The 25,613-nt window shown below is 36.6% G+C and overlaps 1 long non-coding RNA gene across 1 annotated transcript; it reads left to right on the top strand.

Moving 5' to 3' along the window:
- Nucleotides 1–19,463: 19,463 nt before the first annotated feature.
- On the top strand, nucleotides 19,464–25,316 carry LOC149127553 (uncharacterized). The gene is made up of 2 exons (XR_016231005.1): nucleotides 19,464–19,544; nucleotides 25,025–25,316. It is a non-coding gene; the product is annotated as an uncharacterized LOC149127553 (long non-coding RNA).
- The last annotated feature ends 297 nt before the right edge of the window (nucleotides 25,317–25,613 follow it).

The raw sequence follows: 25,613 nt of genomic DNA, 5'->3' as shown, positions 1-25,613 counted from the left end.
TTGTATATTCTTAGATCACTGTGATTTTTCTCAAAAAAAATCATGAATTGGTGTAATCTATCTACTGTGTCTTTATTTCATTGATAATATTTTTCACTTTCATAAGTTCCACTTGATTTTTTATAATATTTTCTCTTTCCTAGCCTGATACTTTATTGCCACATCTACTTCCTCATAAGTTTCTACAGTCACTTTAAAATTCTGCATTTAACAAGACACTTGAAGCTTTCTCTGGCTATGGTGACTGTTTTTAAGGGACATTTAATGTGGGTATTTCAAGACTGAAGTATTGGTGGGACATTCAATCCCAAAAACTCTTATTGAACTGGCTGAAGGGTACACTCCTTTCTAATGTGAGTGTGAATTACTCATTCCCTAGTGCTTTGGGTATGGGTCATAGCTGATGTCACTGTGCTCTGTCATGTCCTGGTATCACTTACCCAACTATACACCCGACTTTGGCACTAAAGAATTTCTTTCTTTTATCCTCTCCTTTTCCTTTTAACTTTCCTTGAAATTTGGATGCTATATATGTGCTTTTATTTTATTTTTTTCTAATACAGGTACCTGTATACTTGTGTTGGGGAGGTACCTATGGGTTAGCTCATTTCATTAGGTTGCTAGAAGGCATTATTTACCATGTGTTCTTTATACATTAGCTTCTTTTTTTTTGAGGATAGATTAAAAATGTGAGTCTTCTGATAAAAAATATAACTTGGGGAGACCAGTGCTGTAACATAGTGGGCAAAGCCGCCACTTGAGGCACCGAGATCCCACATGGACACCAGTTGAGTCCCAGCTGCTCCACTCCCTATGCAGATGCCTGCTAATGCACATGGGAAAGCAGCAAAGCATGCCCCAAAGGCTTGGGCCTCTACACCCACATGGAAGACCAGGAAGAATCTCCTGGCTTCTGGTATGAGATTGGCCGAGCTCTAGCAGTTGCAGCCATTTTGTGAGTAAACCAGTGGATGGAAGATCTTGTGCTCTCTCTGTCTCTCTCTGTAACTCTTCCTTCCAAATAAATAAATACACCTTTAAAAAATATATAATTTGGGCCTCTGATGAACATTTTTCAAGTTGTCATCCAGCAAGTATATCAGCTTACACTAATACCAGTGGAATCTGAGAATGTTTGTTTCTGTAGAGACATGGTAAATCTTGGAGTTTGAAAAAAAGTTCACCAAGCAAGTAGGGGAAGAACTGCTTCTCAAGCAGAGGAAACAGGAAGTGAAAGTGCAATGAATTATTCAAAATATATATTTGGAAAGTTAACAGAGGTTTACTAGGGCATGATGGAGAAAAATCATGGGTTTATGAATCATAAAGGATTAAAAATCCTTCCTCTGTCATTTATTTACGCATACTTTGTGAAAGTACCTAAGTTATTCATCTGTTATACTTGATTTTTGCCACCTATGCGATTTTATATATATAGTATTATACATATTATTATATATATAGTGGAGTACCTAGTAACTAAATTGTTCAAAAGTGAGTTATGGGGTTAGTACTGTGGCATAGCGGGTAAAGCAGCCACCTGCAGTGTCAGCATCCTATATGGGCACCGATTCAAATCTCAAATGCTCCACATAAGCTCCATCTCTCTGTTATGGCCTGGGAAAGCAGTGGAAGAAGTACCTGCTTGGGCCCCTGCACCTGCATGGAAGACTTGGAAGAAGCTCCTGGCTCCAGGCTTCAGATCAGCCCATTTGGGGAATGAACCAGTGGATGGAAGATCTCTCTCACTTTCTCTCTCTGCCTCTTTGCCTACCAAATAAATAAATAAATCTTTTTTAAAAAAGATTAGTTATGTCTCATCATGCCTAGAACAGTAGGTCTTTAAATAAAAATTAAAAGGGAGAGGGAAGAAAATTCTGAATCCATATTATGAAGGACTTTCTATGTTAGGAAAAAAGAAAAGCTTTACATTTTATCTTCTTGGCTTTGTAGGATAAGACAGCCTTTGTTACAATATTAAACTAACCAAGCATTTCTTGAAATAAATCTTACTTGGTAAAGATGTGATGTCGTTTATGTATTGTTTGATTTGATATGCTAATATTTTTGAGGAACAGTGAAGCCATTTCTATGAAGGATTCTGGCTAGAGTTTTCCTCTTCTTAGAAAGTTGCTTTTTGGGCGCCTACACCAATGTAGGAGACCCACCCAGAAGGAGCTCCTGGCACCTGGCTGCGCATAGGCACAGCTCTGGCCATTGTGGTCAACTGGGGAGTGAACCAGCAGATGGAAGACCTCTCTCTCTGCCTCTCCTTCTCTGTGTAACTCTGACTTTCAAGTAAATAAATAAATCTTAAAAAGAAAGAAAGTTGTTAATTGATTTTAGATTCTGGCAAATTATGGCCCTATAGAATTCGATGTAAAATGTTCTGTTCAATTCTCTTTAAAGATTTATTTAACCTTAGCAATATTGTATTACTTAAATATATGTTAGAATTCTCTACCAACCACCCAGAGTTTTGTTTTATTTTTAAATAAAATTTTATTTATTCATGTGAAAGGCAGGGTAACAGAGAGAGAGGGAGAAGGAGGCAGAGGGAGAACTTTTTCATTATCTGGCCCACTTGCCAAATGCCCACCATAGGTAGGGCTGGGCTGGGAGCCCAGAACTCAATGTGAGTTTATCATGTGAATGGCAGAGACCCAAGTACTTGAATCATCATCTGCTGCTTCCCAGGGTGTGTATTTGCAGGGAACTGAATCAAAAGCAAAGCTAAAACTCAATCCTCTTATTCTGATATGGAAGGCAGGCATATTAAGCAGCAGCTTAATCCATTGTGCCAAACACTGCCCCTGGAGTTTTCTCTATGTAAACATTATTAACTAAAAATTAAGTTTCTTTGCTGGATAGAGTATTATTGTAGTTATTTATTCCTTTTGAATGAATTTTGGCAGCTATTTTTTTAAATTTATTTGAAAGATAAAGTTACAGACAGTGAGAGAGAGAGACAGAGAGAAAGGTCTTCCTTCTGTTGGTTCACTCCCCAATGGCCGCTATGGCCAGCGCTGCGCTGATCCGAAGCCAGGAGCCAGGTGCTTCCTCATGGTCTCCCATGAAGGTGCAGGGGCCCAAACACTTGGGCCATCCTCCACTGCCTTCCTGGGCCACAGCAGAGAGCTGGACTGGAAGAGGAGCAACTGGGACTAGAACCCTGTGCCCATATGGGATGCCGGCACCGCAGGTGGAGGATTAACCAAGTGAGCCACAGCGCCAGCCCTAGCAGCTATGTTTTTAAGAAATTGATTCATTTAAACTAAAGTGTCTGGGCTTGCACTGTGGCGTAGTGGGCTAAGCCTTGGCCTGTGGCACCAGAATATGGTTCCTGTCCAGGCTGCTCCTCTTCCAATCCAGCTCTCTGCTGTGGATTGGGAAAGCAGTGGAAGATAGCCCAGGTGTTTGGGCCCCTGCACCCCATGGGGGACCCGGAAGAAGCGCCTTACTCCTGACTTCGGATAGGTGCAGCTCTGGCCATTGCAACCAATTGGAAAGTGAACCAGCAGATGGAAGCCTTTTCTCTCTCTCTCTCTCTCTCTCTCTGCCTCTTTCTGTAACTCTACCTCTCAAATAAATAAATAAAATCATAAAAAAACTAAAGTTTCTAATTTGTTGATCTAAAATTATTCGTAATAATTTATTTTGGCCATTAAAAATCTATAGATTTTGTAGTGATGAATTGTAATTTTCCTTTATACTTCTTTGTCCAGAAGTATGTTACTTAATTTTCATATCTTTGACGATTTTAAAGTGATCTTTCTGCTATTGGTCATTCTTTGACCATTGCGAACAGAGAACATAGCTTTTATGACTTGAGGTCTTTTAAATTTATTGTAAGCTATTATATGATTCATGTTATGGTTTATCCTGTTGTTGAAAAGAATGTATATTCTGCTGTTGTTGGGTGAAATGTTAAAAAAATGTCAACCAAAAGTCAGTTGGTTAATTCATTTGTTCTATGTCCAATCTATGTCCATACTTATTTTGTCTACTTGTTCTTTTAATTATTGATAGTGTGAAATCTCTGTCTTAATTGTGGATTTGTCTACATCGTGCAGTTCTGCCAGTCTTTATGTGGCTTATTAGATTTATTTTACTAGATTTATTATTTTATTAGATGTATAAATATTTAGAATTGTTTTGTGCCCTTGGTGAACCGCCCTTTTATCTTTAGGAAACAACTTTCTTCATCCTCATTATGATCCTTTGCCTCAAAATCTTCCTGACTTGACATAATATAGCAATTTGATCTTTGCTTTAATCTAACAGCATAGTATAACATTTCTTATATGTTGAAAGCATGTCATATTAAAATTAAAAGAAAAATAAGAAAGGAAGGAGGCTGGGAACAAGGGAAGGAGGGGAGGTGGACAGTATCATTACATTCACAAAACTATACATATGAAATATAAGAAATTTGTTCCCTTTATATAAATATAAAATTTAAAAAACAAAAACAAAATGTCATATAACTCACACAATACTGTCATTTTTATTAAGCTGTGAATTATCTTTTTAAAGAAACTTAAATAAATTTTTATTTCAAACTTTTCATCCTTATATTTCTATTTTAGAGTCTGCTAAAAATGATAAAATATCCCTTTAAAAAGGACACACAAGTACAAAATATATTCTAAATACTGAAGACAATTATAGAGGCCTTTCTGAAAGTTCGTGCCCATTCATATAGACTCCTGCTTTATGAAGCAGAGACTTCATGTGTGCAAGTGAAAAACACTGAAACTCAAGGTGTTGTTCTTGATATGATTTAATGTGCAATAATATTTGTGAGATCTGTGGAAAACTCTTTTTTTAAAAAGATGTATTTATTTATTTGAAAGTAAGAGTTACACAGAGAGGGGAGAGGCAGAGAGAGAGAGAGGTCTTCCATCCAATGATTCACTCCCCAACTGGCCGCAATGGCTGGACCTGCACTGATCTGAAGCCAGGAGCCAGGAGCTTCTTCTGGGTCTCCCACGCGGGTGCATGGGCCCAAGGACTTGGGCCATCTTCTGCTGCTTTCCCAGGCCATAGCAGAGAGCTGGATAGGAAGTGGAGCAGCTGGGTCTCAAACCAGCACCCATATGGGATGCCGGTGCTTCAGGCCAGGGTGTTAACCCACTGCACCACAGCACCGACCCCGGGAAAATCTTATCATACTATATTGACACACTCATATTATGAGCCATTAAATAATAATTTTGAAGACAATGTAGCACCATAAGAAGATAATAAAACACTACATGACAAACACAGATACAAAATTTTATATGTATTATGATAATAACTATGTATAAACACACATGTTATTTATGATGTTTTTTTGGCTATAGGTAACAGACTACCTAATTAAACGTGGTATGAACAATAGTGCTTCTTTTTCTCTCACTTCCCTATGTATATCCATCAGAGAGGTCTACTATCTCAATATTGGCTCTATATTGTCAGTGACTTCCCTTGGCCATCACCTTATGATTCATAAGATGACTGAGCATCTCACCTCATATTCTCCTCATACATCCCCATTTTAACAGTAAGTAAAACTTATCTATCTTAATTGTACTACCTCTTAATTCTCATTGGCCAGGACTTGTCATATGCCCTTGTTGCAAGGGAGTCTGGGAAAACACGGATTGGATATTTTTAGTCTTTATTGTAGAAGACTGTTTCATCTAGCAAGAAAGGAAGATGGAGAGATAACTGAAAATTTCTGGAACAAAAATCACGTGAAAATATACTACACATAAATTCACTGAGACATTAATACATAGCAGCATATGAGAAATTTGAAATTTTTTTTACATTTTCCAAATTATCAGAACTATGACCATAATGCTTTCATGAATATTTTATTTAATTGACGAATAATTTTCATAATCTGGACTACACATAATCTAGAACAATTTAAATTCTTTTTTATTTTTAAAATAATAAAAATTTGTCTCCTTTTCAATTACTAGTAGTTCTGAAGTATAGAGCACATTACTTTCTTATATTAGGGCACATTTGCATGAGCTGACCATTATCTCTTACCCCATCTTTTGTTGGTAGTGGTATCTATTCTGGATGGGAATATGAAATTATTAGTGCAAACTCCGTGGTTTCTTTAAAGTGGAATTGTAATTTTATTTATATCTCTCATATATTTGAAAGAATAACTTGCTCATATTAATCAATTTTTAAATTCCTGATTGCTAAATTAGAGTAAGCAAGTGAACAAACAAGTAAATATTATAGAATCATTTATTATGTTTTATTAGGCAAAGGTAAGACAGTTTTCTGTAATTTAAACAATGAATCCTTGTTTACAGATTGTCTGCTAAAAGTTGAGTGAAATGTTCTCTTCATTCTTGAAGCATGTATATAACCATAAATACTCTCTGTCCCCCCAATTAATATGTCTCAGAGTCATTGCAATGAGTCCTGCTGAGTGGAGGATGCTGGTGCTTAACTAAGGGTATTCCTGTAGAGTGAAACATTACCATCCTAGGCAAGACAAGAAGATAAGAACTTCCTGGATATGATGTCAACAGATGGATTATTTTTCTTTTCTTAAACCCTGTTTTGTTTTGTTTCATTTCTCTTTAATGCCTCCATGCTCTATCAAATACATAATTTTAGTTTCATATTTTCCAAGATAGTGCCATAGGTTAGTATCTTCCACAGGGCAGTTACAAGGTAGATAGTTTTAAAGTCAACAGTAAATATATGTTGCAATTAATGGTTAAATTCTATTCCACTTACCAGTGTAGATAAGAGAAGAATAAATGATGATATAAATAGCAGAATCAGTGCAAGAGTGTTGTTCCAAGTTCACACTGTGGGATTAACTCAACTGTTTTGTCCAAATCCTATTTTTGTCATTCTTTTGCAACACTACATCATGTTTTTACTGCATAGTCTTTTAGAGTTACTAATGTCTGTGGAAATTCACTCAGAAAAAAATTTAAAATAATAAATAAAAATGGGAAGATTCATTATTAAAGTGAAGATTTCTAGCTGTTAGCAATCTGCCTTTCAACCTGTACTAATATTTGGGAAGAAACCATAAAATTAGTCTATCCATGAGTTTCTTTGAAACTTAACACACTTGGTTTACAGCAATACCAAGATCTTCTATCCATACTTCTGAATATGTATCAATTCTTTATACCTATGCAAGGTGAATATTATAAACAGTGTGAAGATATAACATCATCCATTCAACATACCCTGCAATGTGGAATTTGACATATGGATATTTTAACTGGTATTTTCAAGTGAATTGATTACTGTCAGTACTGGAAAAAATGAGATTATCAGAGATGTGATTTTTCTTTGATATTGATCCTGAGATTACAGCATGATAGCAAGACCCTGTTATACCATAATCTCCAACTGAATAGTATACACTTATAATAAAGTAGTGGTTGTATATTAATCCTAAACTATGCATTTTTTTCTCACTGCAAAATATAGTGTTTTTCCCTACTTACTCCATAGTTTCCAATTATACTGAGTGGCATCCTGACATGATGATAGAAATAATCAGGTAAAAGGGAATTTGACATGCCAGCAAACCTTTCTTAATTCATATAAAATCTTAATCTGAATTCAGGGATTATGCTAGGCAGTTGATATTGAAAGTTAAGTAGGATGCAGTTGCTAATCTAGAAGATCTTAGTGTCTATAAGGATAGGCATGCAAATAATATATGTCCACCATTCATTTCTGGCACTCAACACAGAACCTGGCATATTAAAGGCACATTAATAATAATTATGGTAGTAATAATATTGTCTGACACTGAATGTTTACTATCTGCTAGAAACTTTTTAAAGCACCTTATCCATTTACAGCTCTTCAAAATGCAATGGTACAGATGCAATATTTACCTTTCTTGTTCATGATAAAACTAAAGCCCAGATGCCCATTGTGTCTGATGCCTAGCTCTATCTGTTGCTATCAGGGAAAGCGACAAAGTTGAGCTAAGCTCTGAAGAGAGAAAACAGATTTACTAGGCAAAGAATTGAGGCAGTGAATAGGCAAAAAAAAAAAAAAAATAGCATAAAGAGGTAGGGGGAATTAAAAGAACATGAGTTTGTCAATCAATTGAAAGTTTAGAATCAAGGCAGGGAATGAAGTGGGATGGGGAGATAGATGGCCAAAGAAGGAAAAGGTATTTGCAATGTAAAAAGTTTGACTAGGACAAAGATAATGGATTAGATATGGGGGATATTTAAAAGAGAAGAACTATAGAACTTACTACTATAAGAGGAGATGGTAAGGGAGAAGTCAGGAATTCCAGCTTTCTGGCTATGTGAAGGAGTGGGTCAGAGGAAAGGGTGAGAAACAGAGGGAAGATTGGATAGGAACATGAAAATTTGCTTGGGATGGAATATTTTTGAGTCATCTACCAAATATATGAATATATTGGAGGTAAGAAGAGAAAAATTAAACAGGAAAAACAGCAGAAGTATCAATCTTACCTAAATCCATGGAAATAGATAGCAATATGTTGGCGCAATGTGTAGAGTAAGACAGGGAGGGAGACGGGAGGAGAGGAGGGAAGGAGAGGGAACAAGTACAGTGAAAAGAGGATGGTGGAGTAATGAGGCAACAAAATAGAATAAGATGGAAAGGCCAGGGGCCGGCGCCGTGGCTCACTTGGTTAATCCTCCACCTGCGGCGCCGGCATCCCATATGGACACCAGGTTCTTGTCCCGGTCGCTCCTCTTCCAGTCCAGCTCTCTGCTGTGGCCTGGGAGGGCAGTGGAGGATGGCCCAAGTGTTTGGGCCCCTGCACCTTCATGGGAGACCAGGAGGAAACACCTGACTCCTGGCTTCGGATCGGCACAGTGCTGTCCATAGTGGCCATTTGGGGAGTGAACCAACTGAAGGAAGACGTTTCTCTCTGTTTCCCTCTTTCTCACTGTCTATAACTCTACCTTTCAAATAAATCAAAAAAAAAAAAAAAAGGTGGAAAGGCCAGATTTATGGAAGAATGAAAACTGAGGAAGCAAGAGAAAACTGTTTTTGGAGGCAAGAGGACCTCTTCCTTCTTTTGGCTGTTAATTGTCCTTTAATATGAAAATATACAATCATGTGAAAAAGATAAACATTTTAGTTGTAACAATGGACACATAAAAATTATGCTTCTATGTTACTCTAAAATTACTTCTTTTAAACTAGCTGACATTGTTCTGAATTCATGAATGGTTGGAAATGTATAATCAGTTGAATGCTTCCGTTCGCTAGATAACTTTGTGGACATTAGGAATGCACTTAAATAGGTACACTTTATTTTTATTTTTATTTTTATTTCTTATTTCATAATGAAGTGTTCTGGAAAGATAATCAGTGGCGCATACAGATACTACTGTACAGAGTACATTGTTTGTCATAGATATTGTTCAAAAGCATGTGTTGAAGAATTAATGAATAAAACAGGAGTTTCTTGTGTTAAGTCCTTTTAGGGTAGTGTTGGTCACAACTGACTCATTTAACTCTAGAGTAGCTATTTTCAATGTTACCACCTTAACTTGACCTCAGTAGAATAAAACTAATGGATAAGAAATGGATCAGATTTAGGACAAAATTCTCCCAATCTCTACTTTACAATGATGCAAGTCAAGTATCCTATTTAAGAAAATTTAAATTTCACAATTCCTTTAGGAAATGTTAGAAAACTTGAGAACAATAAAATGGCATTGCATATTCCCTGTGTGGCCCCGAAAACCACATGCATTTTAAATTTAGATATCTGACAGGGCTGTGTTACACATCTGTGGTAGGATTAATTTTTGCTCTGTCAGAACTGACCTGGTACTATAGTTATTTTAAGCTCTAAAAATAAAGAAGTGTTATGGTTGCCAAATACTAGGTGCCATCTAGTGGCTAGTGGGAGTTAAGACAAATATTCTAAATTCAAGAGTATTCTTTCCCCCATTTTTTGTTGTTATTTTCATACTGAGTTATATTTTCCTCTTTACAATATAAATCTTAGTGGGTTTCAAACACCTCAAACTTATATCACAGTAAATGAAATATCTTTAAGATCTATTGCTCTCTGTATTAGAATATTGATAGTTTTTATTTTGTGCCAAGAAATTTTCTTACATGGTTTTAGTAGAAGAGATATTATCCACATAGTACTTTCTAAGTAAAATGTGTTTTTGAGAGAGGACTTTGACTCCTCAACATTGTTGGGCTGTATTAATACTTAGCATAGAGCAGGCAATATAATAAGGAAGAAATTGTGCAATTTTAATTTAAAGCTGAAAGTCTACCAGATGTTTTCCAGGTCCAAAATGTAAGATATCTAAGGAGGTGAGTAGAAAAGAGAAAAGCTTTAGTAGGAAAGGGAGCTTGTGGAATTCCACTAAATAAGCAGTGAGAATGCCATTAACTTACAAGCTTGTTAAAACACAATTGGTTACCTGCATGCAACTGCAGGTTCCATATCATGTAAAGGCCTTTATAGAATACCTAATGTTTTATTTCAAAAGCATCACTTTCTTATTAGCAAGGTAATAAAATCACTCCTGAAAAGTGTACGTTTTATCTTTGTGCCTTTTGAACTTGTGAAATGTACTTATTGAAACTATGTCTAGAAAGTAACTTCAGTTCCTTAAAGAAATTCATTCCATAGATAGAAGGTTATTATAAAGTGAGTGTTAGATAAAGACCACATGGGTCAGATATATTTGCACAACACTTTTTTAAAGCAATGGTCTGTATAATAACAAAGATGTCATTGTGGGGGTAGTGCTCTACTGAAATAGAGCCCACAAAATACTGTATGCATATGCATTTAGAGCTCCAGATCACACTTGATTAGTGACAGTATAAACGGTAATGCAGGTTTATGCTGTAAGAAACGTTGGCTCTACTAACTGCAGGTTTGTTTGCTTGTTTTTATGATGGGAGGAGAGGGAAATGATTAGATCTAGATGAGACTGTGGAAGTTTTGCTGGTAAAATTTAAATCTCTGCATTATTGCTATACTACTTAGTCAAGAGAGAAAAGACATTGGTTTCTTTATTTTTGAGATATCTTGTCTCATTTGGGAATAGGGAAAACGAGCCCACATAAATGACACTTATAAATACCTATAATATATTATTCATTTTGTCTCTGTGGGATAAACTTTTGTAACATGAATTATACACGTTTCAATATTCTTAAAATTAGACAAATACAATGATATTTGCTTGAGACAAAAGTGATATAAACTAAAATCACAATAGATATTATGAGAATGGGAAAGTGTGCGCCAGGAAGTAACAAAGAAATACAAGAGAGCTGTTTAAAAACAACAGCAGGATAAAATTAAATTTAGTGATAATAGCTGGTTGGGAGAGAAAGATATGTCGCAGGAAGGGCAGGATTAGAAGGAGGTATTGAAGAAAGACTTCTAGAGGGAGAGAAAAAAGGAGGGAGTGAAGTATGGTTATCTTCTTAGAATTGTACCTATGAAAAACATGAAATCTGTTTAGTTTATATTAATACAAATTTTAAAAAGAGCTTTCGTATCTTGCCCTTGACTTTCTTCTTTTTAGGGGCACTGTATGCTACGTATTTAAGGCTAGCATTAGGAAAGTTTAAGTTCATTGGTTCTTGCACTATAAAAGTTAAATTGGAGCATCTTTTTATACAGAACAGACATGTGGTTTTCTCCTAAAAGTCAACCCACACTGAAGTAACAATTAAGAAAAAAGTAAATAAAAATGTAAATCACCAGGGACCATGGACGGGGGGAGGTCAGGGAGCCCAACAAGGAGCTCAGTGGTGGGTGGGGAGGGATGCAGAAGCTCTGACTGGGGTCAGGCAGTCTGGAGATCTGCTGATGCATATTCTCATCCCTTCACTTTGGAGGGAAGGGGTGAAAATTCATAACAGCTTTCCATATATGTTTGAATGCTGGAACTTAGAAGGAGGATTGGTAACTAATGTATGGTGGAATTGAAGCAGTATAAAATAAATCCCTGAGGAGGGGACACAAAGCCAGAAAGAAAAAAAGAAAGACAACTTCAAGACCTCAAGAAAAATCCAGGGATTAAAAGCACGAGCTATGACAAATGTGAGAAATAAGGTGAGCATTGTTATTCAGAACAATGAAGTCCGGGATGGGAGAGTGATTCTTCCTGTGAAGCTCACTATAATACTTCACATCCTTTCCTAAAATGAGTAAAATGAATGAAAGCAGACGCATGAAGCAGCATGTCATTCAGACACTTCAGAACAACACAAAGGGTCTAAAAGACACAAGACAAATCCCAAACAAGAAACCAGAATATAGTTGAAATTATCTCAAAAAGAACACTGTAAATTAGAATGCAGTAGAGCGAGAGTCTCAAATTTTTGAAGACAAATAGTTTTCAACTTGGATACCCAGCCAACTATCAGTCAACTCAGGAGTAGAATAAAGGTACTTTCTAGTGTGCCTGGACAAAAATACACATTCACAAAGTGTTTTTCTTAGGGTCCAAATAAATTATTAATATAGCAAAAATATGACTAAATGAAGGACAGGAAAAATCCAGGATTTAGGAAATCCATGACTCAGGAAAGAAAACTGGCAAAGGAGAATCCTAGGATGACAGTTCTATTCTAGGCCTAGCAAAATGTAATGCATAATTTCTGAAATTTGAATATCCCCCAAGACTAAAATTAGTGATATGAACCTAGATAACAAAGCAAAGGAACAGACAGTGGTTCTTTAAAAAAAAGAAGTTGTGGTCCCTTACTTGGCTCATCTTAATACTAAAAAAATTTCATAGAAGACTATGAAAATAATGTAAATAATATAAACACTGCCTATAGTTAAGCAATTATACTAAGAACAAGGAGAGAAGAGAAGTGAGGGAGTGAGGAGGTATATACTAGTTTCAGAAAATAAATTAAATAGCTATGAAGTAGGATATTCAATTAATTTGTAGATACAAGGGTAGTTCAAGAAGTTCATGGAAAGTAACATTTAAAAATAAGCTTACTTTGATGCAAAACAATGTTGAAATCTAGAGCATGTGTGTGGCACAGTGGTTGTGATGCTGCTCAGGAAGCCTGTGTCTCATAGTGGAGTGCCTGGGTTTGAACCCTAACTCTGCTTCAATTCCAGCTTCCTGGTGATGCACTTTCAGGGATGCACCAGGTGATAGCTCAAGAACGTGGATCCCTCTGATCCATGTAGAAGAACAAGACTGAGTTCTGGGCTCCACGTTTTGCTTTGGCACTTGGGGAAGTGAACCAATGAAGGGAAGATCTTTCACTCTCTGTTTCTGTCTCTGTCTCTATTCCTTTCAAACAAAATGAAAACAATTAAGAATTTTTTTAAAAAGTGTTGAGACCAATGCCTTGTACATTCACAATACACATTTCCAGGAACTGTTGGAAAACCTCTTCTAGGCATTAATTTCAAAATTGTTTTACAGCAAAACAAACTTATCTTTTAATTGCATTTTTCAAAAACTTTTTAAAGCACTCTCATTGATAAATACATCTACTGAAAATATATTATTTTAAAATTTTAACTTAATTCCACAAGGGACAGGTAAGAAAGTAGAAAGATCCTGCCTTTATGGAGTAGAACTGATGATAGTGGTAATGAAAGGGTTGGGTAGGAAACAGAAAGTTTGGTAAGCATAAGCAATTTAGTCATTGGTAAATTTTTAACTCTGTGTATACATCACTTTGATCAGCATAAAACTTATTCTATATAATTTATAATTGCTAACTGGAGTGTCAGCATTTGGAAGCTATTTCAACCACAAAGTCAATAGAGTATTACTTGTACACGTTGAAACTTTCTGGTTTAGGGAGGATAACCACATTAAGCACATCAGTAAATGCCCAGGATGGCAAAGTGTGAGACGATCTATTTCTTAGTTTCATGCTATTGCAATTCTCTTTCTAAACCTAGGAATGCTCCACAAAATAGAGCTGTTTTTAGATACAAATTTTCCTGAAAAAGTAGTTACTTCAGAAGACTTCTAGATTGATCAAGAACTACATTGTTCCTTCTAGGTTCTCCAATGTGTTGGCACATAATTGTTCATAATATTCAACCACGATCCCTTTTATTTCTGAGGCAACTATTCTCGTATTTCCACTTTTGTTTTCTTTGCTTGAATCTTCTCTCTTGTATTCTTAATCTAAGAATTTGGTAATTTTTCTAGAAGGATATTACCTAGCAAATTTGAATCAAGAAGAAATAGAAAAACTGGACAGACCAATAACAAATAAGAGATCAAAGTAATAATTTAAAACTTCATTATAATGAAGATCTCAAGATCTTTTGGTTTCGCAGGGCCGGCACTGTGGCGCAGTGGGTTAACACCCTGGCCTGAAGCGCCAGCATCCCATATGGGTGCTGGTTCCAGTCCGGCTGCTCCACTTCTGATCCAGCTCTCTGCTGTGGCCTGGGAAAGCAGCAGAAGATGGCCCAAGCCCTTGGGCCCCTGTACCCACGTGGGAGACCCGGAAGAAGCTCCTGGCTTCTGGCTTCGGATAGGCACAGCTCTGGCTGTTGCGGCCAATTGGGGAGTGAACCAGCGGATGGAAGACCTCTCTCTCTCTCTGCCTCTCCTCTCTCTGTGTTACTCTGCCTTTCAAATAAATAAATAAATCTTTTTTTAAAAAAAAAGGCTTGTGGTTCATTTCTATCAAACACTTAAAGAAGAATCAATACCAATACTTCTTAAACTCATCCAGTTAATAAAAGTATAGGGAATACTTCCAAACTCATTTTATGAGGCCAGAATCACTTTGATACAAAGGCCAGACAAAACGCAAGAAAATAAAACTACAGGTCATTATCTCTAATGAACATATATGCAAAGGTCCTAAAATATACTAGTAAACCAAATTGAGTAATACACTAAAAACATTATACATCATGACCAAGAGGTATTTACCCTAGGATACAAAGTTGGTTTAACACAAGGAAATCAATCAAGGTGATACATGACCTTAGCAAAATGGAAAATAAGAACCATATGATCATCTGAATAGACACAGAAAAAACACTTCACTAAGTACAATATCCTTTCATAATAAAAACTCTCATTATATTAGATATAGAAGTAAATTTATGCAGCCTAATAAAGCTCATTTATAATAAATAGTGCAGAAAGTCCTATAAGTTTTCTTGTAAGTTGTAGTACAAAGCAAGGATGCCCACTGTATTGAATATTGTTTGGAAATACTAGGGAGAGCAATGAGGTAAGAAAAATAATTAGAAGAAGCCACATTAGAAAAGAAGCTAAATTAATCCCATTTTTCTGATGACATAATCCTATTTGTGGAAAACCTAAGAAAGCCACAGAAACCAGATTTAGAAAATAAATTTAGTAAAAATTTAAGCTACCAAATCAACATACAAAAACCACTTGAACTTCTTTACACCAAAAATGACCAATCTGAAAAAGAAACCAAGAGAATAATCTCATTTACAAAAGCATCAAAATGATTAAAATACTTATGCATAAATTTAAATGAGGTAAAAAATTTATACACTGAGAACTACAGAAAATAAAAGAAATTGGAAACAGAAACATGTTAATGGATTAGAAGAGTTAATATTGTTTAAATTTTTATACCACCCAAAGTTATCCACAGATTTAATGAAATACCTATAAAAATTCCAATGATATTAGAACAATGGTATACAGAATTCCAATGGTATACAGAAAAAGTAAGCCTGAAATTCATACAGCACCACCAAAGGTGCTGAAAAGCCAAAGCAATTTTGAGAAAAAAAAAAAAAAAAAGCAATGCTGGAGGCAACACATTCCTGATTTCAAATTATGTTATGAAGCTCTAATAGTCAAAGCAGTACAAAAACAGAATTAAAAGTAGACTTAGAGACCATTGGAACAGAAGACAGCTCAGAAATATATACAAGCATATCTGGTCAACCAATTAATTATCAATAGGAGCACCAAGAAGACATATGGAGGAAAGAACTATATCTTCAATAAATGGTGTGGGAAAAAAATGGATAGTCTCGTGTGCTAAAGAATAAAATTGGCCCCTTATCTTATGCCACACATAAACATCAACTCCAAATGGATTGGAGTCCAAAATGTAAGATCTGATAGCTGAAATGTAAAAACTGGAAGGAGAAAAGATCCTTGATGTGGGTCTTGATAGTGATTTTTTGGGGGAGTATTACAATACAAGTTCAGGCAAAAAAAAAGGGGGGGCAATTACATCAAATTTAAAAAGTAAAACACTTGTGTACAGAAAAATAAACAATCAACAAAATAAAAAGTTAGCCAACGAGTTGGGAAGAAAACATTTGTGAACATATTTTATAAAAGGTTAGTACCCTATATATTCTTATATAAGGAACTGACACAACTCAGCAGACATCAATCAATCAATCATTCAAACCACAAATAACCCAATTTAAAAATTGGGGTTGGTGCTATGGCGTAGTGGGCTAGGCCTCCACCTGCTGTGCCAGCAACCCTTGTTGGCACCAGTTGGAGTCCGAGCTGCTCCTCTTTGGATCCTGGTCTCTGTTACAGACTACATCCCTGCAGCCCAGAAGAGGCTCCTGGCTCCTGGCTCCTGGCTCCTGGCTTCAGATTAGCCCGGTTCTGGACATTGCGATCATTGTGATCATTTTCTGTACCAGAAGGTGGAAGACATTGCTCTCTGTCTCTCTCTCTTTCCGTCTGTAACTCTACCTCTCAATAAATAAAATCTTCAAAAAAAAAAAAAAAAAGGTAAAGTGACCATTATGGTAAGCAATATAATGTTACAATATAATCCAGAAATTCTTCTTTTAGGTCTATACTCAAATGAAATGGAATCAATGACTCATAGAGTTATCTGTATTCCTACACTCATTGTAACATTATTCATAATAACCAAGATATGAAATCAACCTATGTGCTTATTGAAAGATGAATGGATAAAACAATTTGATTCTCACAGAAACACACACATAGTTAAACAAGCAAGAGTACTTCCAAAAGTTCGCAGAAAAAGGAAATTATAATATAAGCTTATTTTGTTGCAAACATTTTGTAAGCACAAGTGTATATACATATGAATATAATTTAGCCTTACAAAAAAGGAGATTCTGCCACATAGAACAATGTGAATGAATGTTAAGGATATTATGCCAAGTAAAGTAAGTCAGACAAAGAAATATAAATGCCACGTGATTTCAGTTATATGTGGAGTCTTAAAAAAAGGCAATACATAGAAATAGCAAGTAGAATAGTGGTTACCAGGTAGGATGGTGGGGACCAGGGTAGAAAATGGGGACTTAGAGATCAAAAGTTATAGACTTGCAACTTTGTAGGATGAATTAGTCTAAAGATCTAATTATTGGATGAGAAGTACAGTTAATAATATCATACTGTGTACTGGAAATGTAAAATATAGTAGATTTTATTTACTTTTACCTCATAAAATCTAACTATGTGAAATGACAGATATATTAATTTTTTGACTGCAGTAAATATTTCGCTATGGATATGCATATCAAATATCATGCTGCTTACTTAAAATATTCAAAAATACAATAAAAGAGAAAATTACATTCCTGATATCACACTACCTGAAGAAAACATTCTTATATTAAAACAATACTAAGGCATTAAAATTCATTTTTTTCTGAAAAATAAAGAAATCCCTTTTCTTCCATGGAGAAATTTGGCTAATGTTTGGTCAATTTTAAAATTGCCTTAAAAATAACATTAGATGTATTACTGGATATAAAATGAGAATTTAGCTCAAAAATTATGTTCAACAACTAATATTACTAAGTTATATTACAATTCAGAAGGCTTGATGTCGAATCTTTGTACCAGTGTTTCAGAAATTAATGTGCTTGCTCCTAAAATATGTATTGGCTTTCTTGTTCATAAAACAATATAATTTTATACAGGTGAGAAAACAGCAAAACCATAAAAAAAAAACTCCACAAGCAGGGCTGGCATCATGGTGCAGTGGGTTAACTCGCCAGGTAACAACACTGGCATCCCATGAAACAGCCCGTTCCAGTCCTGGCTGCTTCCTTCCAATCCCACTTCTTGCTAATGTTCCTGGGAAGGCATCAGACGACGGCCTGAGTACTGGGGCCCCTGTAACTCACTTTGGAGACCTAGATGGAGTTCCTAGTTCCTGGTTTCTATCTGACCCAACCCCAATTATTGGTGCCTTTTGTGGAATGAATCAGCAGATGAAAAACCCTCTCTGGCCTTCCCTCTCTTTTGCTCTGACTTTCAAATAAACAAATAAATCTTTTTGAAGTTCACAGTTGTGTGAAGAGGAGCAATGTAAGGGATAGTTTGATTCAGAATTCACAAGGATTTTTTCCTGAATAACCTTGGAGACAAGTTATTAACTGCCTTAGTGAATGGGATGTGAATATTCAAAAACTGTGAGTTGGGCTTAAAAGTTTTATTATCCTGACAACAGGTTCAGCAGGCTCAATGCATTTATGTTGGAAGTATGTGTCCTGCCTGAATATTTAGTGGTTTCTCTGAAGTATGTTAAATATATATATGTATATATATATATATATATATTTAAACTTTGTGCTGTTTTTTTAGAGCCCAGGAAAAGTAGATTTTGTTTGCTGTAGATAGGTGTTAATTCCATAATTTCATAATTGGATATGATTATCTTTCCAACAATTTTAAATTAATTTAATTTTATATTTTTGGTCATTTAGAATACTTGTTACTTACATAAAAACCCCTAATATCCATATCAAGCTTGGATTGGAAAGGTTGTTTTCTCCTATAGGATGGTATTTAAGGGATGGTAGAATATTGCAAACACTGAAATGTCTGTCCCAGCAACCAGAATGTCATGTTGGAAGAGAGGACACTAGTGGTTCTAGCCAGTCTTGCTTTGTTTAAACTTCACACTCCAGGAATCTCTTTGGTGAAGAGGGCCTTGGAGGACACCTGGGGCAAATTCCCCAGGACCTAAAATCTCACAGAAGAGAAGTGAGGGGGCTTAGCTCCCCTGGAATGCGCCTACAGGAAGGGCTATTTGTTCACTCACTCCTCAGTTCCTTTATTTATTTATGCACTTGTTTAAGAATGCAGTCTTATGTTGTCAAAGTCTAATACTGCTTTGGAATTCTAGATCTAAAAGAGTATTTAGAAAATACCTCACCAGTGATAATCTTCAAAACCATTTTAGAATATTGGATTACAGCATGTATATTTTAAGAGCAAACACAAAGCCTTAATACTCCCCTTTAAAAATAAGAGAAGATACATTCTCCTCCCCTTTCTTAGAGTATTTTATTCCTTAAACTTGTATTTGTAAACCCTTTGGGTTGTACATAAATCTTTCTAAAAATCTCTTGCCAGTTTTAAAACCAGGAATGTCTTTCTCAAGAGCTTTGGAGCCATCTCTTTGAAATGTAAACATCAAGGGAGATGGTGCCCCAAACTCCCAGTTTTTGCAGGGGTGGAAGGGAGGTAAGTGAGTTGTGGGAGGAGTACGTGGGGATATGTGAGGCTGCCTGGACAGTGACTTGCTGTAAGTTCCAAAATACCTGTTTTCATAAAAATGTGAGTATATTCCCTTTGCATAATCCCAATTAGTAGGTGAATTTACAATCAACCATGTGTCACAAATAGTGCTGTCAAGACCTCTGACTTGAGGGCTAATGTTTAACTTGAGAATGCGTATAGTGTCTGTGTTGTATCATCTTGGCTGTATGAAAGGGTGAGATTTCGCTCAGTCTTCGCATTCTCTTAGGCGACTGTCTTTGGTGGACAGCACAACTGATTTAATGCTTATTCAGTAATAAATTATCCTTACTTTCTACTTGCATGGAGAGATGTTCAAGGTTAATAAATTTTCCCAACAATATGAAACATTTTCCAAGTACAAGTTGTCAATATGAGTCACTTGTCTGACTTTACCAATCCTTCCATGGATCTAACAAGTCAGAATTTCTTGGGGCTGGAAAATTTCTTTCTGAAAATGCTTTCTGCTAATCTAGATGGACAGGCATTGGTATGTCGGGCTAATTTAGTATGTGTATTAGCAGATAGAAACCTACTTATTTCAGGCATTTGAAATGTGCCCAACAAAAAGGTAAACTCAGCAAGAGCAGCTGTTCTTCCTCATTCGCACTTTTACTTCTGCAGCCGGTCAGGTGAGATGAATTTTGCAGACAATGGTGACTCAGTAATCCTGCTTTGTTTGTTGATTATTTTGACAGTTGCCAAGAAAAGCACTATGATTGCTATCAGAAATTCATTCTAATTTCTTTCCATTTCATCTCTCTTTGGCTATACATCGTAAATTCCTAATGTTTCCCTCAGTATCTCATCATCCTTTGTTAACATACTGCATAGACTGCTACAACATAAACTAATTTTAAAGCCTAAAGTCTTCCTTGAATTATTATTATTGAAGTCCATCCAGTTTGCTCATATTTAATTACCATAAGATAGGAAAGAAAAACAAAACATTTTAATTATTTTTTTGAATTTTCTGTAATCATGCTATAAATTTTTTTTTAGTTACCTGGCACTTTTCATCAAAATACCCATTTATTAATGTAATGCTATAATTTATGAGATTCATAGGTTTTATAAACATTCTATGGGTGGGTAAATTTATTTTGCACAGTAACCTGAATTGGGAATATAAATAAGAAAGGACTAGTTTATTTATTTAAATATTTAAACTAATAAAAAATTCTGAACTGCCAAACAGCTATGTCAATATTCAAGATTATTTCTAAGTTTTCTTGCCTCATCTTGATACAATCTTTATTATGGCAAAGTTTTCCAAACTAATGCATGTGTTTGTGCCTGGGTTTATTATGAACAATATGTTTATTTTTCTGCCCTAGATCTCCAAACAATGGACAAAGGAATATTTCAAGGAGGATTGAAGTATCACAGCCATTTACTGATTAGAAATAACCTAGAATATGTATCTGAGTCAAACTCATAAGAATTACTCCTTGTTAAAGTAGTGCCTCAGGGTTTAGTCCTTGAACTTTATTTTTTTTAAGTGATTTAAAACTTGGTTCATTTGGAGGAAATGCTAATTACCAATTTGTGGTGATATCACTTGTGTGGGTGTGCATATGTGTGTTTTATAAACTTCACTGGCGTATGCAACTTCCCAAAGAATCTTCAAGCACAGGTCTACCCAGTGGAATATTATCTAATTAACCAACAAAGCCTGACAGACTGGGAGGCTATCCAGAGATCATCACAGCCCCTGGGGCAGGAGCCACTGGGGGCACTCCATGTCTCTAATTCCCCAAGGGGGTGATTAGCTCATGAGAACAATGCTCCCATGAGTTGTTTTATTGATTTCATATATATATATATATATGTTTATTTTTATGCAGGAAAAAGATGGAGTTGACAGTTTAAACTGTTGAGTAAATAGCAGTTACTTCTGCCTTGTGGTGCTGGCCTTGACAAAGCCATTCATTTACAAGGCTTCCTGGTCAATCAGGATGTCTTCACTATCTCAATCTTTCTACAGTAAAACCCAAGTTCCATTGAGGACGCCTATAACACTGTGTTTTCAAGTTAGTGGCCTTGGTTCTCTAAAATTAGAAATTGGTCCATTTTGTAGAATTGCAGCATGTGAAAAATTGATCAATGAAGCAGTGCAGAAAAATTATTCAAATCATTTGGATAATCACAGGAGTGGAATCTAGCAGCATGATTAAAGAGATGGGCTGGTTTGGGAAATACAAATGAACACTCAAGAAATTCTGAGATAGACATAAGGCTTTATTCACCCTTGACGCCTAGCAAACTCAATGTCACACCCACTCATCAGAGTAACCTTTAAAAATGCCCACCTGGTACCCCGGTTGTTCCCTGTACTATACCTGTGGGGTTAAAGACATTGAAATCCAGTGGCCAGCACCATGGCATAATAGACCAAGCCTCCTTCTGTGGCACTGGCATCCCATATGGGCACAGGTTCATGTCCTGGCTGCTCCTCTTCTGATCCAGCTCTCGGTGAGTGCCTGGAAAAGCAGTAGAAAATGGTCCTAGTGCTTGGCCCCTGCATGCATGTGGGAGATCCAGAAAAAGCTTCTGGCTCCTGACTTTGGTTTACATGGCACTGGCCCCTGTGTTGTGAACTCTCAATGAATTTGCTTACATTGCCCTGATTTCTCATTTTTATTAGCAGACTAAGTTGATAAAAAAAAAAAAAAAGCTAGCTAAGGGGACTAAGTAAACAGTTTAGACTTCTATGGTGTAGTGGAAATAAATATAAAATTCTCCAGAATTTTTAAATCTATTTTTGAACCTAGAAGTCAATCTGAATGGAGGAAAATTTAGGTGTCAAGAGACCTGATATTGAAAACTAAATGTGACGCGCATATTAGTAAAATTAGAAAGATATATTTAGAAAAGTAAATATGAATTTATTATTAAATAGGAAATTCAGCATTTAATTTTGAAATACAGATAAGTGTATATAGTGAAAGATATAAAAAAGGACTGGGCAAAATAAGTAACAGTACTTTTATTTATATAATTTTCTTTTTCTACTTATTGAATTCTATGTCAGGGATGGTTTTGTGGCACAATAGGTTAAGACACCATTTGCAATGCCTGGGAATTCATATTAGAGTACTTGTTCAAGTCCTGGCTGCTGCACTTCCAATACAGTTTCCTGTTAATGCACTTGAGAAGCCATCAGAGGATGGCTCAAGTGCGTGGGCCCCTGTCAACCAAGTGGGAGACCAGGATGGAGTTTCAGGCTGCTGGCTTCAACTTGGCCCCAGCATGGCAGAACTGACTATTCAGGGAGTGAATCAGCAAATAGATCTCTCTCTCTGTGTCTCTCCCTCTCTGTCACTCTGCTTTTCAAATAAATAAATAAATCTTTAAAAAATATTCAGCATATTTTATTAAAAAGCTCTAAACTATATTTATCCACAGTAAGATATGACATATAAAATAATTACTGATAAAGCCTTACAATTTTGAGAAAAGATAGTAGTAGCTAACATTTATTAGTACATACTACATGGTTGATATTGTTGTTCTAGTGCTTTATGTACATTAACTCAATCTTTTCTTAGGGAGCAGTTTATTTTATACATACACACACACCATGCATATGTGTGTGTGTGTATGTAGGTGGAAAGAGAGAGAGACAGAGAGAGAGATTGGTTCACTTCTCAAATACCTGAAAAAGACAGGACTGGATCAGGCTAAAACCCAGGTCTCCCATGTGGGTGGAAGGGATCCAAGTACTTTGAGCCTTCACTCACTATCTCCCAAAGTGCACACTGGTAGGAAGCTGGAATTGGAAATGGAGCAAGGACTTGAATCCACTCTAACGTGGGATGCAAGCATTCCAAGTGGCCTCTTAATCGATGCACCAAATGCTTGTCCCACTCCTTAATCTTAACGCTAGAAGAAGGGTGAACTTGTGCATCAAGCAGCATTGATTTGAAAACTAGAAGGGATGGGGAAAATATTTGAACCCAGGCAGTTTGACTCTGAGGTCTACCTACATAATCAAATTATGTGAAACCCAAGGCTGATCTGTAAACACAAAGTCTAACAAATCATATTTTCGGCTGGCGCCGCGGCTCACTAGGCTAATCCTCTGCCTTGCGGCACTGGCACACCGGGTTCTAGTCCAGGTCGGGGCGCCGGATTCTGTCCCGGTTGCCCCTCTTCCAGGCCAGCTCTCTGCTGTGGCCCGGGAGTGCAGTGGAGGATGGCCCAAGTGCTTGGGCCCTGCACCCCATGGGAGACAAGGATAAGTACCTGGTACCTGCCATCGGATCAGCATGGTACGCAGGCCGCAGCGCGCCGGCCGCGGTGGCCATTGGAGTGTGAACCAATGGCAAAGGAAGACCTTTCTCTCTGTCTCTCTCTCTCACTGTCCACTCTGCCTGTCAAAAAAAAAAATAAATCATATTTTCATCCAGTGAAGTAGAACATAAATGTGTCTGTGAACATGATCATTTCACCATTTATCAGGCCAAGCTAAGCATCCATTAAATTAATCATTACTTTTGTACTGATGCAGTGGCTGCATCATTGAACTTAAGAAACATAAATAATAGACAAAATAAAGTTGTGATTAATGCCATTTATTAATTGAGTTGAAAAAATGATATTAATTCACTGTACCAAGAGTGTTCAATTAAAACAGCATAAAATGACCCTAACACTCCTTTTTGAAACAATTTTCAGTATTTCTTAGGCACAGATAATATTCAGTTTAGTCTTCAACTGATAGGCGCTGGTGTTGTGGCATAGCAAGTAAAGCTGCTGCCTGCAGTGCCGGCATCCCATATAGGCGCCAGTTCGAGTCCTGGCTGCTCCACTTCCGATCCAGCTACTGCTATGGCCTGGGAAAGCAGTAGAAAATGGCCCAAGTCCTTGGGCCCCTGCACCCAAATGGGAGACCCAGAACAAGCTCCTGGTCCCTGGCTTCGGATCTGTGCAGCTCTGGCTATTGTGGCCAATTGGGGAGTGAACCAGCAGATGGAAGACCTCTCTCTCTGCCTCTGCCTTTGCCTCTCTGTAATTCTGCCCTTCAAATAAATAAGTAAATCTTAAAAAAAATTGTCTTGACCCCTTCCAACATTTTCAATTGCTTTATTAGGCTAAGCATATGACAATGGTTTGCACACCCAGAAGTCAATTCCACATAATAACTTTCTATGGGAACCAAGTTAAATTCAGTTTAGAAAGAAGAGGCTGACCTTACATGACCTAATAAGAGGAGTAATTCAGCTCTGTGATATTTCCCTCAAATCCTACAGCCTCTATCTAATCCTGAGAAAATCGAAGGATTTTCTCCAAAATACAGGACCATAACTACTGAAAGAATCAAGGTCATGAAAGATAAGGAAAGATAATGAGACTAAGGAGATACCATGACTAAAACAATTTGGAGTAGATCCTGAAGCATACGATGACACTGGTGAGGGAGGGAATATGACACAGAGGTTAAGCTGCTACTTGGGATACCCACATCCCATATTGAAATGTATGGGTCTGAGTCTTGGCTTCACTCTCCATTTCAGCTTCCGGTTGATGTGCACAATAGGAGACAGCAAGTGATGTCTCAAGTAGCTGGGTTCCTGCAACATGCACGGGAGAACTTGCTTGAATTCCTGGCTCCCGACTTCTGCCTGGCCCTGCCTCGGTGGTTGCAAGCATTTGGAGTGAATGAAATGGGATGGGCGATTGTCTATTTCTCTATCTCCTTGTCTCTCTTTCTCTTTGCCTTTATAAAATCAGTGAAATAAATAAATATTTTAAAAGGACATCAGTGAAAAAAATGTATATCTGAATAAAGTTATCATTTAGCTAACAGTTCTATACCAATGTCAGTTTCTTAGTTTTGATACCTGCTTTGTTGTTACATATGATGGCAACAACAGGGAAATCTGGCTGAAGGTTATATGACACTCTCATTGTAATATGTTATAAATCTGGTTATCTCAAAGAAAAGTTGAAAAAAGATACACAAAAAATTTCATCGCTCTCCCCATCCACCTAAATGTGACTGTCTCTGCTTGAAGACTGAAAATGTCTTCCATGTCTTCACTCAAACACAATGACAAGCATTACGGCAAGACCTGTTGCAGCGGTTAAGATGATCTTTCCTTG

This window comes from Oryctolagus cuniculus, chromosome 3 (assembly GCF_051225735.1).
Source record: "Oryctolagus cuniculus isolate XC-2025 breed Fujian yellow rabbit chromosome 3, ASM5122573v1, whole genome shotgun sequence".
Taxonomy (NCBI): domain Eukaryota; kingdom Metazoa; phylum Chordata; class Mammalia; order Lagomorpha; family Leporidae; genus Oryctolagus; species Oryctolagus cuniculus.
Note: the sequence above shows the minus strand (reverse complement) of the source record. Positions and strands in the feature narration are given on the sequence as shown.